General features: G+C 40.4%; 2 protein-coding genes across 9 annotated transcripts in view; one reads left to right on the top strand and one right to left on the bottom strand.

The window, feature by feature from the left end:
* The window catches only part of GPR87 (G protein-coupled receptor 87), a 22,055-nt gene extending 13,888 nt beyond the window's left edge, over positions 1-8,167 (bottom strand). The window contains exons 1-2 of one of the 2 annotated variants that reach the window (XM_025194251.1): positions 7,928-7,949; positions 576-621 (exon numbers count right to left, since the gene is read on the bottom strand). The gene's annotated coding sequence lies outside the window, so the exon portion shown is untranslated. Of the gene's footprint in view, positions 1-575; positions 622-7,927 lie in introns of both variants that reach the window. The other variant, XM_006037801.3, reaches the window with a different exon arrangement.
* The window catches only part of MED12L (mediator complex subunit 12 like), a 226,121-nt gene that overhangs the window by 187,336 nt on the left and 21,409 nt on the right, over positions 1-17,376 (top strand). The window lies entirely within an intron of this gene.

The following is a 17,376-nucleotide window of genomic DNA, read 5'->3' as shown; positions in this document are numbered from 1 at the left end:
TCAGCAGAGTGGTGTAACATAGAGTTCTGTAAGTGTTCACTTTACTTCTGGTGAGAATACTACCCCACTGGGAATGATTCTTATTTGATAGGTTTTATGTCAATTTTCAGTATAAAAAGGACAGAAAATCTGACCCAGAAAGTAACTTTTTTTTTTTCCTTACGGTATGTCTGAACTTGTGTTTCATCACAATATGGAAACAATCTTAGTCATACTCAAAAACAGGAACCATTGCCTGAAGGCAGAAAACATCTTGTCCGCTTCAGTATTTAGTACAAAATCCCCTCCTTGCTCTTCAAGTTCCTCCTCAGACTTCCCCCCCAAATCTAATCTTATCTGTTTCTATGCTCATCTAACACCAAGCTTCATTCACTACCACCCCTGAGTTGTACAGTTTTGTAACAAACTGTTTCAGCTCATCAAATCCTAAAAACTACTACTTCTTACTGGCCTTACTTTCTAGTTTTACTTCAGAATGTATCGGGCAACTATTTTCTGGCTTAGGGATTAGGTAACTGACACCTTATTTGGGAATCTCATCAGAAGTATTGAGAATTGTAGCTATGCACACTGACCTGTTTTCTGGCCCTAGTCCCTCCACTTCAGGGGTGTGGCACATTCCTAAGGTGGTAGAAGAAGTCCACAGATAAATGGATTGCAAATGAAAGGACTTCAGTCCCTAAGGCTGTCAGTTCAAAATTTCTTTTTAAAATGCACAATTCAATCTTTTTATAAAGAAAACTCCCAACAAACCATTCCCCTTAACATCCTAGTTCTCAAATGCAGTCATTAACTCTAAAACAGACATCCAACCATTTTTTTACCATTCTCATTATCTCTTTCCAACCAATAAGTACACATTACATGTGCAATACATTACTAATACATGTACTGTATCTTATTGATTATTAGACTAGCCTAGTGATATCATCAAAATAATCACATACCCCCAAGTAACTTAGTTTTGCTGGCAAAAAATTCTAGTATAAACCAACTTTTCGTGCCAAATTCTGCACTTGTGTATACTGATTTAAACTTAAAGTACTTTTATTCTCTGGTTTCACACTTTTCTAGCTGAGTGGAATTTGGGTTTTATACTGAATGCTACTTGAGATTGTTGTTGACAAAGGTATGAATAAGATATTCCAGGACAGGAGACAGAGCATCACCTAATGCAAGTGAAGTTTCAGAGCTGGCTATAGACCTAGTCCTAAACTTAGCAGGCCTAGAGCCTATTTAGCAACATACTGACATGTTGTGATTCAAACCAGGGTGTCATGGCACCATGGAGTGCCTTGAGATCCTTTTAAGGGTGTTACAGCATGTCATGCAATATTAGCACTGTTAGATGAGAAAACATGTAGGTGTCACTCTATAGAGATTTCAAATACGAAATCATAGTTTCAAAAACATTTTGAGCTGCGTGCAAAATATGCTTTGTTGTTTTTCTGTAGTCTAAAAACAAGTGAAACATAAGAGTTTTTTCTGAGGTGTGCCTTGACTCTAAAAGATTGAGAACTGTGGTATGACATTCATGTCCTCAGGGCATACCTTTATTTTCCCAAATTAAATTGTAGAAGGTTTCCTTGGTTTTCCTTCCTGTTCAGTAGCATTAATTTTGTAAGAGCCTGCTTGGATACTGAGGGGGCTAAAAGTTTTTCCTTGGAACTTACTTTTCACGTATTGGGCAGGTAAATTGAGTAGTATTTGTAGTACATGCTTTCAACTTTTCTTTTTATTCACAAAATATTCTCAGCTCAGATTTAACTAATATCCTTTAAACTGTGTTACAGTGTTAACAAGACTTGCCAAACTGATTATTTATTGCTGTATCGTCCCACATATATTGGTCTTTACTTGTTCTTCCTGGGGTCTCTTTTTTAAAGAACCTTCTATTCCATTTTTTTTTTTTTTTAGAGGCAAATACTTTTCTTTGCAGAGGTGAGATAAACATGGATAAAGCTCTGTGTGTGTGTGTGCACGTGTGCATATGCTTAACCATTACTTAATGTTTATTAAATCTATTTTCAGAGCCTAATTATTTGTGATTTTTATCTTTCTCCTTGAATCTGCATAACAGCTTGTCAGTAGTGATGACATGTTTTATGAGTTGGCAATACCATATATATTTCCTGACCAGAAAGTGGAAACTCTTGTCATGAATTGATTTCATGTTTGCCATGCCATGTTCTTTTTAGATACAAGTTGCAATCTGTTTCTCACAAGAGGACCTTTTCTGTACATAAAAGGGCGAGTTTAGAAGCTAAGAGTAAAAGGAGGTCTATATTATTGTTTGCAGTGCTAGGTTTTGTAGACCTTTTAAGTGCATGGTGGCACATTGTCTTTAATTTTTTTGTTTTTTTGTTTTTTTTGTGCTCAATACATGTGCATAGTTTTACTTTGACCCTTTATTTATTTATTTTTATTGATGAAATAGATGCATTTCAGAGTATAACTACAGCACAATCATCTCCTGGAAGACATTCATGTGTAACATCCTTAATCACTGCTGTTCATGTGATCAGTCTGTTCAGACTAAAGTGCTTACTCAGAGTTTCAAAACTGAACAAACTCAGCAGTGCTTCTCAACTCACCCGCTCTAGTACTAGGGAAAAGTAACTTCTAAAAAGATCCAGTGCATAAGCATTGTTTTGTGCTTCATTTGCTATTACAAATGGTCCCAAGAGAATGCTGCCAACAGATCTGTGGGCCAGCATACCACCAGATGGTAGCTGGAAGTGCTTTTTCTGAAGCTGAGGGCAGCACAGGTGGATGATACTTGATTGTGGTGGTTCCTATTTCTCCCCTGAAACTGGTAGGCTGTCTTTAGGCAGTGGGTTCCTTTCAGTCCTTTGATGGCTTCAGTGCAGAGATGAGGAATTTATTAGGAGACTACTCCCCTTTTCTTGAAAAGGAGGTGCTATTAACTATATCACTAGTCATGTCTACAGGTTCAGGTACAAGGGGAACCTGGCTGCAGGCTAACTATCATCTTCAGTCATGCTTTGAGAATCCTTTCCACACTTTGAGAATACCAATCCTAAATGAACCAGCCATCGTAATTCTAAAGCACTCAACTTTCTCAGCAGATCTTTTGTATATAACAGAAGACTTTGTGCTTTTATCAGGAAAACCCTGGCCTCGGGTTCTGGAAATCTCTCTAACTAGGCATTTCTATCCTGTTGATCTGTCCCTGAAATTTCCCATGGTCATCTGCTTTTCTCTTAATTTTTCTTCCTCTGTTGTTTGTTTGGCATATTCTGTCAGCCTTGAGATTTGTTTGAAATAAGATTTTTTTAAAGATGCTTTCGTGACCCTCTCTGTTTGTTTGTTTAGTTGGTATTTTGTTCGTTTTCCTGATTCCATCACTGGAATAACTTATATATTTGCCTTACCTTTAAATCCTTTTCTTCAGCCCACTATTCTTCAGTCAGAGTTAAGAAATGCTAGATGAACAGCTACTTTCATAATGTTAGTTTTGGCTCTTGTACATTTGTTCTGTATACAGAATATTGTAGACATTTTTAAAAGAAAAAGTATATGACTAAAGACTTTATTGTAGTCTGGACACAGTGAAGCTGAGGGAAGATTTTCCAGACAATCTTAATTCTAAGTAATTTTAAGCAAATAACTTTGAACCAATGTTACTTTATTTTGAAATATTTTCTTTGTATGCATTTCTAAATTTTTATTTAAAAGGGAAAAAGTTTGAGCAAAGTCTCATGTGCTACTGTTGCACTTTCTCCCACAAGAAAGCATGGGAGCAGGCTTTTGAACTCCTTTTTTGGGACAGTGTTATACACCATTTCTATTTAAGCTGCAGGACTTGCTGCATTAAGTGTAAATTGGAGAAAGGGATGGGATGCCTGGCTCTGGGTCCTATTCCCTCTTTATTAATAGCTACAGGCATTCTCTGTGTAGTGGCAGCAGCAGCAGTGGTTGCTGATCTGGGTACCCGAAACCCAGCTTTTAAATGTTCACATTCAGTTGTTCTTTCGGATTGTTGAGAATTTTTCCCAAGGAATACAAATAAGAGATTGGGGAATGAAGATTTGCAGGAGTTACCACAGACAAATCAGGGTGGACACAAAGGGGAAAAAGAAAAGATTTTTCTATAAATTGAGAGTTTTCCTTGTCAAATTTACTCAGGGCTTGTCTATATTATGGTAATGGCAGGTCTTAGGTAGGATGGGACTGACCATGGCTGGGAAAACCAAGTCATCTCTCCAGTGAACTCGAGACTAAGCACTGGGGACAAGCCTGGAGCAACATCATTACTAAACTTCTAGCTCTGGAGCATGTCAGCAGACTTGAATAGGCAAAACATGTTCTGTCTTATCCTCTCTGGGACCCATCAGTGACACAACCTAGAGACGCCTTGAAAGTCCTAATGTTAGAAGTGGGATCTTTTCTTGAAAAGCTGTAAGCGCATTTTATAAAGGTGTCTTAGAAAGCTTTAAAAAAAGTAGCTTAAAAAAAGTCTCTGTGCTCATTCTCATTAGCTGCTGCCTTTCCTATCAGCAGCTGGTTTGCTATTTCACTTAACTTAGCTGACTTATAAAGGCAGCAGTTTGAATAATGTGGAAGATTCCATAAAGGCACTTCTCTGTGCTTTGTGATATCATGAATGTCTCATTATCAACCCTTTTCCAACTTGAAATATTTCAAACTGTTATATGAACATAGTGTATTTAATTAGACTAGGTTTAGTGTCATGGGCTCTGTTACTATTGGCATGACTTTGCCTACTGGCTGCTTAGGTCAGTCAGGCTATCCTTTGTAACTTAAGGGGTAGGGACAGACCCTGAAAAGTCAGAGCCTGAATTGATTCAATCTTTGCAGGTTAGTCTAACCTGCAGAGCTTGAACCAGTTTGCAAGTGGATAGATTTCACTTTTAAATCAAGAAATGCAGGCACATGCCTGCAGTGGCTCATACTAGAAGCTGGGGGGACTAAAGCAGCCCTCCCTTCCTTTCCACAATACTGAGCTGAGGGGGGGGCACATGGCCAGGCCCTGGCAGGACACTGTGATTAGGGACAGGTTTAAACCTCCACCCTGCCTGCACAGTCCTAGGCTTGTCCTGGCTCATTGCTCAAGGGGCAGAAGTGTTTGTTGCCAGACTTCAGCCCCTGGCTAGCACTCTAAGGCAGAGGGGGAGGGGTTGCGCACACATCTGTTGATGATACTGAGATTTTCAATCTCCCTGTCCCTCCCTGCCTCTTCATACTGTCTACCACAAACCTGACAGACAAGCAAGTCAGCAGGGAGCTGATAACACAAAGCTTATCACAGCCCATCAAGAAAACAAAAGTCTCTCTCATTAGTTCAAGCTTTTCTAAAAAAGCTTTTCCCAAGGATGGAATGGAGGGGCATTACCAGCTGACCTGTTGATTAGCTCTAAAAAGCCCTAAGCAGACACTATTCTGTCTGCTTTTGTCCCAGTGAAACTGGAGACACACACACATGCGTAGACACCTTTCAACATTAGTTAGCATGGGGGTGGTGTGACTGTGACCAGATGCTGACTGGGGTCTGTGCTCTGGGAGAGAAGAGGGAGGGACAGAGTGGGGGATTCCTATTTGAGAGGCAAAAGTTGGGGGGGAAGCCAGGCAGATGCTGCTGTGCCTGCAGTCTCCAACCTCTCAGCCAGCCTGAGCAGTGATAGTGCTCCAGTGAGGGAGGAGAGGGGCAGGGCCAGCCCTGCTGTCTAGAGCAGACAGCACAGTCCAGCCCAGGGCTGAAAAGCATGCTGGCTTGCTGGGGGACTCTGATTTAACTTAAACCAGGAAGGGGTCTGGGACAGAAGTTCCATAAACTGGTTGGACCCAACTGAGTTAAACCTGGTTGAATGTCGTAAGACTTATCTTAAACCAATTTCAGCCATTTTGAAAATGATTTATGTGTACTGAACTTCCGTTCTGTTACAGGTTTAAACCAGTTTCTGATCACTTAAGCTGGTTTATATGCAACTTCTGTCCCTAGCCTAAATGGCTTTGCTGGTAATTCTCTTCACAAAAAAGAAATTCAAAGTCTTTAGTGAGGAAGGAAATTTCCCCAGTTGGCTTGATCACATAATTTTACTAACTGTATTTTTTGTCCTCTGCCTATGTATATTTTCTTTTTCTGTATGTATTATTTGGTGCCCTACTTAATCGTTTGTACAGGTAGGATCACCAGACTTCCTGGTTTACATAGAGCATCTGGCTGTTGATGTACTGTTCTGTCTTTGTGCTTATATCCATGAGGAGATAAAATTCACTTTGGTGCACTTCCTCCATTCTGACTCCACTTTATTAATGTAGAAGGAATTTAAAGGATTCAGTGCCTCATGTTGCATTGATTTCAGAATGACTTTCTACTTCAGTTGTATGTATATTAGGTAGACTGTTCCAAGCCCAAAGTGCCTGCAGAGCTTTGAGCTTTGGAACAGCCCAGATGTTGCGTGCTAGTGCATGAATGGTTGCCTTGTGCAGGTGTTGAATGAGCTGCCCTCCCTCCCCTAAAGGGAAGCACCAGTAGCCAGGGGGTATATACTAGGAATGAGACTGCAAGGTGTAGGGGGAAAAAGCGAATTGTAAGAATAGGAAGAAGATGTAGGAGGAGGAAGACAGACATACAGAGGCCATAGGAGGGAGCAAGGCAGTCCAACATTTGATAGTCCCCCCCTGTCATATTCCAGATCTCTGAGGCAAACAGATGCTTTCTGTTTCTAAAACCTTAACATGTCAACCTCTTCCCCTCATACCTGTTTCATTTCCTTACTAGCAGACTTCTTTAGCCTTGGAAACCCATTTACTTATAGAAGCAAAGTGATGGCCTTACACCCAAACAAGACAAACATACCACCTCTTCAGCAGGCTACTCCTGTTTCAGTTTGTACACAGCCTCCCGAACAGTAGGGTGGCATGCTGAAGATTACCAATGGGAGAAGTAGCAGGGAGATCCACATTATAAATAAAACTGAAAAATGAATTTGTGTTCTTTTTTAGCCCCAAGACTAAAATGATACAAGAAAATACTTGTTTGGAGTTGTAGTTATAGAGATGTACTAAAGTTGTTCGTATAACCTGGTGGGTGCAGTACTGAACATGTAGTGTCAGAGGATCAATGTTTGTAACAAGACTCCAGGTGTAATTTTTTTAAAAGAAGTTCCTAAAACCTCTATCATTGGAAAATAAATTCAGACCTACTTAGAACGAGACCAAACACTCATCATGTGAAAATGGTGCTGATGACCAGGGTACATACTATATAGTAAATCAGTGCTCATTTTTAAAATCTAAAACTGATTTATTGTTACAGTTGAATCTTCCTTGGTAACTGAGTGTCAGATTATTAAATGATGTGGGTTTTGACAATGTCTTCTGGATTTCCTGAACTTTGATCAGAAGTACAGCTCATATGCTTCGTAGGTTGTTTGTTAAAAGCTATGTGGTTCTTCCAGTGAACCTGACAAGTTTTAACATGATTTCAGAGGAGTTTGAAGGAAGGTAGCCCTTATGCTGTAGAAGTACATTGAAAAAGGGAGTGAAAGAGCTTGAGCTTAAACATTTTCTAATGTATTTGATAATTAGTTATTTCTGCTTAATATGAGCTACTTCACATTTGAGAAGCAACGTTTGTTATTAAGGCTCTGAACTTTTCCGTTTGTGGACATACCTTAAGAGAAACTACTAATAGCTGCTTATCTTTTGAAAACAGAAATTACCCTACATTAAATTTTGAATAGATTGAAGAGCAATAAAAGCCTGTTAATGGCAAACCTTCAGCTTGTTTCATTAACATGATTTCTAATTTATGATTCTAAGTATTTTTAAACAGCAGTGTTTTAACCTTCATTCTTCATCTGCTTAACAGTAGTTAAGAACAAGGTGAGTTATACAACAATTTATCAGACCCTTTTGAGATCATTCAAAATGTACTTACTTGTCATCATTCTTGCTGTCCATTCGTGGCTCTGCTGCATCTCCAGAATGCCTTAAATTCCTCAGGCATGTGCTTTGTAACTAATTCAGGCATAAAAGTGTAACTTGCAATAACGTGAGAGAAAGCATCACTGGAAACAGATTTCTCACTTTTGCTTGTTCTTCGTGACATTCAATCAAAGTCAAAATTCTCTCAACTGGGAGCAACTGGAGCAACTAGCTTTCTCATTACTGAATGACTCATGCTAGTGTAGGTGATATCTTCAAATGTAGTGTTCACTTCCTGGGTCTTCAGTAATACTAAGGCTAAAGAAGCAGACAGTGATTCACCTGAAGAGGCGGATTCATGTCTTTAAAGGCAGAGATGTTAATGTAGGAGATATTGTAAAGAGGCTGAAAGCACGCTTTGTATTCAGTCATCCTGTGCCAACCCTGCAGCCCCAGAAACTGGCACAAGAAGTAAGGGGGAGTTCCCACTTTTATACAGAAAATCATAGGGGATAGGGTCATAGCTTCTAGGCTGAACCACTGCAGGCATGTTCCGGCATTTCTTCACTCCAGAGGGAGATGTCTATATGGTTACAAACCGGTTCAGCCTAGCCAGGTTAGACTAACCTGCAAAGATTGAATTAATTCAGGTGCAAACTGAATGTCTGTCCCTAGCCAAAATGACTGAAACTGGTTTGAGATGAAACTGGTTGGGTGTAGTATCAGGCTTAACTGATTTGGGTCAAACTGGATTATGAAACTTCTGTCCCAGACCCCTTCCTGGTTTAAGTTAAATCGCAGTCACCCAGCATCCCAGCATTTTGCAGCCCTGGGTTGGGTTGTGCTGTCTGCCCCAGAGAGCAGGGCTGGCCCTGCCCATCTCCTCTCTAGTTGGATTAGTGAGGATTGGCTGACAAAGGGGTGAGGGAGGGCAAGCCTGGCTGGGAATGCAATCTAGTTCATGGGGGAGGGGAGGGTACTGCCCCCCCCCCCACCCCCCATCAAACCCCAGCTGGGGTCAGGGGCCAGGGTGGGGACTAAACACCTCTTCCCCCACTCAAACATACTGCTGGCTACAACTGTGGACTACAAATCTCAAAGGCACCAGGAAGCAGGAAGTGATGAGCAACTCTGAAGAGTCCTGCTGCTGTAATTCTGGATTGCAAATCCCAGAGACCTTGGGGGCAGCAGGAAGAGGAAATGAACACAGGTACAGAACTGTGCTCTACTGCCCCCCCGCCCCCAACTTCTGGCCTGAGCCACTGCAGACATGTGGCTTCATTTTGTGTATCAAAGGTAAATGTCTGTTCACTTGTTTCAGTTTAATCTGTACCACTTAGACTAACCTGCAAAGATTGAATTGATTCAGCCTCCAGCTTTTTGACTGTCTGTACCTAGCCCAAGAGTTTATAGTCAATTAACACAACTCTTCAGACTGCTCCCTCATTCCTCCTGTTTCAAACATTACATTCACAATATAATACCATTTGTTTCAGTTAATAGCATTTAATCGTTGGAAACAAGTAGGAATTTAATATAATGCTCTGAAACCTTGTGCTGGACTGATGTAAATCTGTTTTCCATTGGTCAAAACCATTATACTACCTGCTCATTTCCTTGACTTTATTTATATTTAGGTATCTTGAATGTTGTCTTCTGATCAGATATTCTTTTCTAAATAATATTAAATGAAACCATGTTACACATAATTTTTTTGTGTACAGTGAAAGATTTTAATTGAAATAACCATAATCTTGGCTCATCTTGTGCTTCTTGCTACTAGAAGAGTAGTGCTGTAGACCTGAATTATACTTTCATTTTTTTCATTGCAGGCAGGAAGGTTTGGATATGCATTTCTTTAAATAGTGAGGTGGTGGCTGCAGTTGCGCAAATGAATCTGAAAGAGAGTTAACACAGATCAAAATTTATTTCAAGCCAATGGAGGAAGAAGGGAATAATTTCTTCAGCCTTCTAGGAAATCCAAAAAAATCAAATCAAATCCTAGTTTTTTGTTTTTTGGTTTTTTTGGAAGCTGTCCACAATAACCACAAAGCCCAATCTACCACTGGAAGTTGCCTTTGCCCTTGTGAGTTCTTGCCAGGTGTGTGTGTGTGTGTGTGTGTGTGTGTGTATTCTTGAGCTCCTCTTCCCCAAAAGTATTCATGAAAAAATTCAGAGGCAGGTAGGCTTTATTACATGTTCCCAGGACTAGGTGGAGAGCACAACAGTTTTGCCTGAATGTTTATGCATTTTTCTTGGACTTAGGCAGCTAAATTGATTAGTACAGATGCCTTTTAAGCAGGTGGCTAATAGTATCACTTTTTTTCCCAAGAAGGCAAAGTAGGATGTCTGCTTAAGATACCTAAGTAAAGGGAAATCAAAATAAATTAAGCTAAATTACTTTGATGTAATTTTAATGCTTGCCAGAAGAGGCAAAGTACTAATTGTTACGATGTAAATATAATAGATGGATATGTTCTAACAGTGGCCAGATACAATTGAAGGCCATGGTAAAAACTAAATAACAGTTATTTTCCAATTTAGGGAACTGACCTAATAACTTTTTATGAAAAATGCTATGTATTTGGATTTATCAGTAAAAAATGTTAGAGCATAAAAAGGTTAACAATAAGATCCTACATGCTCTTAATCTAGGCATACTGTGTCCCAGCTTTCAAGCCACAGCTTGTCAAGACTAGTAAGCATATAATGGGGAATGCTACGAGGTTAGTCATGAAGGTGGTGTAAAAGAAATGTAAAGCTTTGATGAAACGAGAAGCTGAAAACAAACCTGTAATGTTGTTGTTATGCTGATTATTTAAAGGCTGAATTTGCTTGCATGCATTCTAGTGATTACAGAGCAGTTCTTAGATTTCATAAGAGCCTGAGGAACTTTATTATAACAATTATTTTTTGTTGCTTCATGCTAAAACTTTTTACCATCATGTTTGACCATGCTAAACTATTTTTTATGCCAGTTAACCTCTTGGTGAGATTTATAGTGTCTCTGTTTATTTTTAACATAGAAAAGTTATGAAATGACCAAAGTTTGCAACATAAGCATGATGCCTCAGGCATCCAAAAAACTTAATTCAACAAAAATTCTAAGTTCTGAGTTGCTTCAGCTACAGAAGCCATGAGAAGCTATGACATGTCTTAATGTTATTCTGAAACTTGAGCTTTGTAGGCTTTCTACCTTTAGAAACGCCCAAGGTTTATAGTGGAACATACTGACATACCTTTCTCGGTACCTACCCAGGGAAATGTTGCCAGTAGATGAGTTATTCTTCTAGTCTGTGCACAGTTAAGTCAGCAATGACACAGCAATGACACTGGAGAAGGTTCTATTAACTGATCACCCTACTTTACTAGAAATCTATCTATTTTCTGTTAATGTCTTCCAAGGCTCTGCCAATGGGTATTAGTCTGTTTTAATTGAAGATGATTTTTTGCTGAACTCATTTACTTCTGCTTTGTTTTGATGTTGTTAATGGGGCAAAGGAAGAATGAATCTCAGAACCAGCATTTACAAAGTTCTCCAATCCTTTAGTTGCTTCAGCTCCAGGTTAACAGATTATCAGATGGAGTATGTCCCTTTGATTCTTGAAATATGGAGGTGGTTGAAATAGTGATTTTGTTGAGTGGTGATGTATCCATCACAACATTCAAGGTATGAAAATCTTGTGAAAGTTTTCTCTCTCCTCTACTACTGCTCAAACTAGAAAACTAGGCATTTCGTTAACTTTAGCCCTAGCGATGCACCAGCCTGGTCTATCACATCACAATTGGGGGAACAAAAAGTAAGGTTTGCAATAAACGGAGAGCATTAATTTTGCGTAGGGTTTATTTGAAGGGTTTTCTTAGGGTTTATCTATGTGCAAAAGATGACCACAGAAGCCACACCACAAAGGCTGCTATTCTGGGTTTTCCAGTCAAGTAAAAGATTTCTCATATGTATTCTCTCTTCTGAGAGAAATGATACTCTTGAAACATTTATGCTTGGCTTAAGAGAAGAGCAAAAAGTAAAAAGGCAAGCAGTAAAAAATGGAAAAGATTCCCAATGAAAGCAATTGACCCCAAGGTTTAGGGGAAAGGTTATCCCAAGTAGTTTTCCCATATCTAATTTTAATAAATATAATACAGCATCCTGGATTTACAATAATATGCTAAGGTGGTTTAGACAAAATCATGTGACCTCCAATAAGGAAGCAGTACTTTTGAACTGGACTTTTTATCCTAAGATATACTTGATTATAATTGAGTGAATTTTAAATGGAAAGATTAGCTCTTCCTGAATCGTAAAATTGGGCTGGAAATCTTAATAGGGCACTTTCTTAAGATGTTTCTAATGTGCTGTGGTGTGTTTTGTTTTTGGTGTTTGATAGCTGCATGCATTCCTAGCTCCAGATGGAAACCAGAACTACAAAAGATGGTGAAAAAACATTTCAGAACCTAACAGATATTTGTTTCTAGAAGTGGGCAAGGAAGTGGCTGTCTCTTACTTCTGCAGTCAGATTATCCTTTCTGTATCATAAATATATATATATCTTCCTCCCTTTCACTTCCTGACATCTAAGTTGCTGAGAAATAGCCAATAAAGACTTCTATAAATCCTGTGGTACATCCCTCATTATGAAAGCACCTGAGTTCATTTTGTGGTTCTACCCATCATTAGGTGCAGGTTTCTTTCCTATACTTTGCAGTAGAAGCTGAAGAATGCTAAACAACAGTACCTCCTTATAAGCAGCATAAAAATAAGATGGGCGGGGGGGATGGAAATCAAGTTTCCTTCCCTTTCCATTTCTTTTCCTAGAAACTTGCTTAGAGTTTTATCATTTTGAGCTGCTGTCCTATTTGAGACTTGGAGTTAGATACATATTTGAAATTCCTGAGAGTCCTGGAGAAGGCTTGCATTCAATATTGCAGTGCTTCTGGGGAACACTTCAGTGTAAAGTTAGCTATAAATCCAGATTTAAACTTTCTCCAAGTTTAGGAGTATGGGGAATGTATTTTGATACTTTGTTTGCTTTGAGACCATTACTAACTTTCAATACATTGCATATAATTTCTGTTTTAATGTAGTTTTAGCCACAGTAGCAATAAAGTGTGTAAAGAATATTCGGTTTTCTAATTCCTTCCTGCTGCCTTAATTTAAATAGCTAATAAAGTATAAAGAGTACTTTGACTTCTAGGATTACTGCAATAAGCCATAACTGTTCTTTTATTTTTTTGGCAAAGTAACAAAAATAAATGCAGGATGAAGATTTAATCCCTCAGTAGTAAATCATACTGAAAAAACCAGCTGATATTACTTTGGTTAATGTTGAAATTTGAGAATTTGATAAGTAACTTAAGGAATCGGTTCTTAGGTCTCAGCTGTAGTTCAGGTAGAGCATTATAGTTCAGGGAGGCTTATTTTTTGGAGTTGAACTCATTTAGTGGAGAAGGTGTAATAGATAAGATACTGAATAGTATTCCATTCTACCAATATAGCATAAATGTTGGACAATCTTAAAACTCCTTTGCAAAAGAAGGGAACAACAAGCAACCAAGGTATTTTTATAAATTTTCACTGGAAATAAAAAAAAATTCTAAGAACACCTTAAAAGTAAAACATGGAAGCTAACTAATCAACACTACATTGTCTGATACTTGTACAGGAAAAATGTCTGAAGATAAGTAGTTAGTCAGTATATCAGAACCAGAGTTGATAAAAGATCCTCCCTCTGTTCCCTTGCCAAATCACTTCCCTATTGTAGTTTTCCTTAGAGGTGGAAGAGTAAATCCAGTAATAGCTTGGATATAGCCATTAGGAAAGAAGGAAGAAAAACACAGAACTTGGGCATGCTTAATATTTTAATAAAGCTATTACTTTATATGGTTTACTTTGTTCAACTCTTTGGATCAATAATTTAATGTTAGACTTTTGCTGACTAAAAGCAATAGCCCATCAAAAAAAATGTCAGGGGCGCGTCCAGATGAGCACGGGCATTTGATTTTCCAGGGACAAGTAGCAGTGACACACTTTGCACTGCTGTTTCTTTTCCCTGGGGAATGCCCATGCCATGCACACTCTAGTGCATGGCAGGTTACCCTGGGTGGGGTAAGGGAGACTGGGGACAGCAACTGTGTTGGCCCCAGCAGCCTTACTGGGGTTCTTGGGTCCTCGTGGAGCTGCAGCTGTAGCTGCAGCAGGAAGCCTGGCCAGCAGGCAGAGCATGGCTTTGGCCAGCAAGGCTCCAGTTTTGGATGGTGTGTGCTGCCACCATGTATGCCACCCTATTTTTTTCGGTGTGGGTTTTCTTTGACTCCCCGTGCTGCTACCCTGCATGTGTGGTGCATGGTGCCACAGACATATTGCATGTCCACACTCATCTGGACATGGCCCGCAGTCTTTGGAGATTAGGAGGCGAGAGACATCTTTTTAGACTTCTCTTTACCACCTCCTATTTGAGACAGGTAGCAGATTTGGGAGCCACAGTCATGCCAGTGGAACATGGCAGGCAGCTCAGGGCAATAAGAAGAGAGTTTATCCTGTATGGCTTTTTGTCTTCTTTCCGTTTAATATTCGTAAGTCCAAGTAATGAAGTTCCAAATGAGGTGTGATGCAAGCACTCTATAGGTGCATACAGACATTAGGGACAGGTTAGATGGCATTAAAAATGGCCACCTGGTCTAACTTAATTCACCCAGGTGAAGACCTTACACTTGGATCCCTAGTTAGGTCTATCTAAGTGTGGGCTGTACAGAAGTTCAGGAGAGTTAGATTGGTCTAAAAATGGCTGAACTGATCCAAGTTAACTCTACCTCAGAGGTACACTTAACTTAGATCAAGTTGGCCATTTTTAGACCAATCTAAGTGTCCTAAACTTCTGTACAGTACCCTGGGCAGCCCTAGGGCTGGGAAAGACCAGATTCTAGCCCCAGCCCTGGAGGTGTGCCTTTACTATGCCTTCCCTGGCACTGGGCTATTTTTATCCCACTGATCCCTCCCCTTACCCCCAGACTGATATTGTTCTCCCTGTGAACCAGCCAGCCCCCATGAGACTGCCAAACTCCCCCATTGCACAAGCTGCTCCCAGTGCCAGTTTTACCAGCATTCGCCACAGCCAGAAGCTGACCAAGTAAGTCCCAGTGTGGTGAGGGGTGGGCGGAATAAGAGGGTTGACTTGCTGTGGGGGGTCTTCATATGGAGATGGAGGCGGGGTTGGGGGCCTAAAAATATCCCCCTAAGGCCCTCCATGAGTCTTCCTGATCCTAAAAAACACTCCTGAAAACCAGCAACCGTTCCTGTGGACCCTGTTTGCCCCACACAAACCGCCTCTGCTAGCCCATCCATCCCGACTTTGATGGGGTGGTCACTTTCAACTCAATCTGATCTCCCTAAATGTCTGTGTTGAAAAATGTGTGCGCACGCTCAACAGATCTTAGTTCATGCTTCCTAACAAAAAGCAACTGGGAGCATTGCAAGGGCTGCAGAAGAATATGGCTGTGACTTGGGTCTCCTGTGGAGTCCGGATCTCCAAAGAGATTCCCCCAACACAAGTATATTTTCCATTTCCATTAATGTTGGAAAGGAGAAAAAGAAGTTTTGGAGAAGAGGTTCTTTTGGTGGTACAATAGGAGAAGTGAGTAGTAGAACATGGGGGCTGGGGACACAGCTTTCCCTTTATAACTTTTTTTTAGGTTGTGAAAAAAAAATTTCTTTCTCTATTATATGATTTGAGGTACTGTAGGTTAGGGCTGTGTGAAGCTTCAGGTGCTGATTCGATTTGGCAGCTGAATCTTCGAATCTGAATCAAATCAGGAGACCAGTAAAATGGTCCGAATCAATTCAAAAGTCTCCAAATCAATTCGGAGAGCTTCAGAGATTCAGGCAGTCCCCACTGACTGCCGCAGGGAGCTGGAACTGGACTCTGACTGCAGGGCAGCAGCCATGCAGTGCGGGGCAGCGGGGATCACACCCACACCACCTGGCAGCAGCTGGTGAGTTCTGGGCTTTTTTTTTAAACAGCAGGGAGCTGGGACCAGGCAGAGCACCAGCCATTGATAGGGCTGGGACAGCAGGTGGGGAATGTGGTCTGTCCAATTTGGCCACGGCCAGATCTCTAAATCCGATTAATCCAAATCAATTCGAGACAGTGATTTGAATCACTGAATTAAATTGCTGTCCCCCAAATTGGCCGAATCCAAAGCGAATACTAGCTGATCTACTGGCTTCGCACACGTCTACTGTAGAGTACACAGGACACTAGTTTAAAGATTACTAGTATAGGCAATGGAAAAAAAACCTTAAAATTGAGCAGGTGTAGGTTGTCAGGCAGCAAAAATAGGCTGTTTGTTTTGGATGTACCTAGCTTCTCACATACCAGAGGTAGAATAATTATCCATTCACAGTCATTCTTCAACTTGTTATTCAGATTAGGCCATAATCTTACTCATAAACTCCAAATCCTGAATGCATTCCCTGGGTCAGCCTGCTTGCTTTTGTGACTAAAATGCTTTCATTGCTGTCTATTCTTGTTAGTCCTGAAGAACAAACACAGTAATGCAAGACATGAGATGCATTTTGTGTCATTTTTATGTATCATCAATAAGGTTCTTTCCCATTCAATTTTAAATGGTTATAGGTGTTCAGTTCTATTGATGACAGTGAGGTTGTACAGATATCATTCAGAGAATAATATGAAGACTTTGTGGCTGTAGCAGTATCAGAGGGGAACATTTGGCTTTTTTAATGGTGATGATGCATCAGAGAGAAAGGACTTGGCTTAATTATTGGGCTTCACTCTAAGTCTTCAGTCTTGACAGTTAGAAAAATGGCTTTTTACATATTAAGCAGGGTATCTTTTGACATGGAAATCATACAGCAAGTGTAAGTTATGCCATGATACTATTTTACAGTCATGCTTAAGGAAAATAAATCAAACATTTTGTTTCATCTTCAGAAATAAAATATTGTATACATTTTTCTTTAACTTCTCTGAAAACATTTTAGTGCTAATCACTAGGGCTGTGCGAAGCTTCAGTCGCTGACTTGATTTGGAGGAGATTTGGCCCGATTTGGTGGCCAAATCCCTGAATCCGAATCAAATCAGAAGACCCATTAATCTCTCCAAATCGAGATGGTGGGGTGGATGGAGCATCCCATGGGAGTGTGGCAGGGTCCTGCTTCAGCTCAACGGCGAACCTGGAAGTGGACCAGAAGTACTTCTGGGTCTGCCATGGAGGGTACCTTGGCTTGGTGACTGGTGCCTCTTGGATCTGAGGGGGTACCCGGGGTCCCCCCGTGGCCGATTGCTGAGCCAGGGAGGTGTGGGAGGTCCCCCGCATGCTTGGCAGTGGACCCAGAAATGGATCGGAAGTACTTTCAGTCCACTTCTGGGTCCGCTGCCAAGCGTGTATAGTAAACCTCCTTCTCCTCTCCCCCCCCCCCCCCCATCTCTCTGGGCCCCCCGGGGA

Source organism: Alligator sinensis, unplaced genomic scaffold (genome assembly GCF_000455745.1).
Source record: "Alligator sinensis unplaced genomic scaffold, ASM45574v1 scaffold1777_1, whole genome shotgun sequence".
NCBI classification, from domain to species: Eukaryota; Metazoa; Chordata; order Crocodylia; family Alligatoridae; genus Alligator; species Alligator sinensis.
This window is presented reverse-complemented; position numbering and strand designations above follow the sequence as displayed.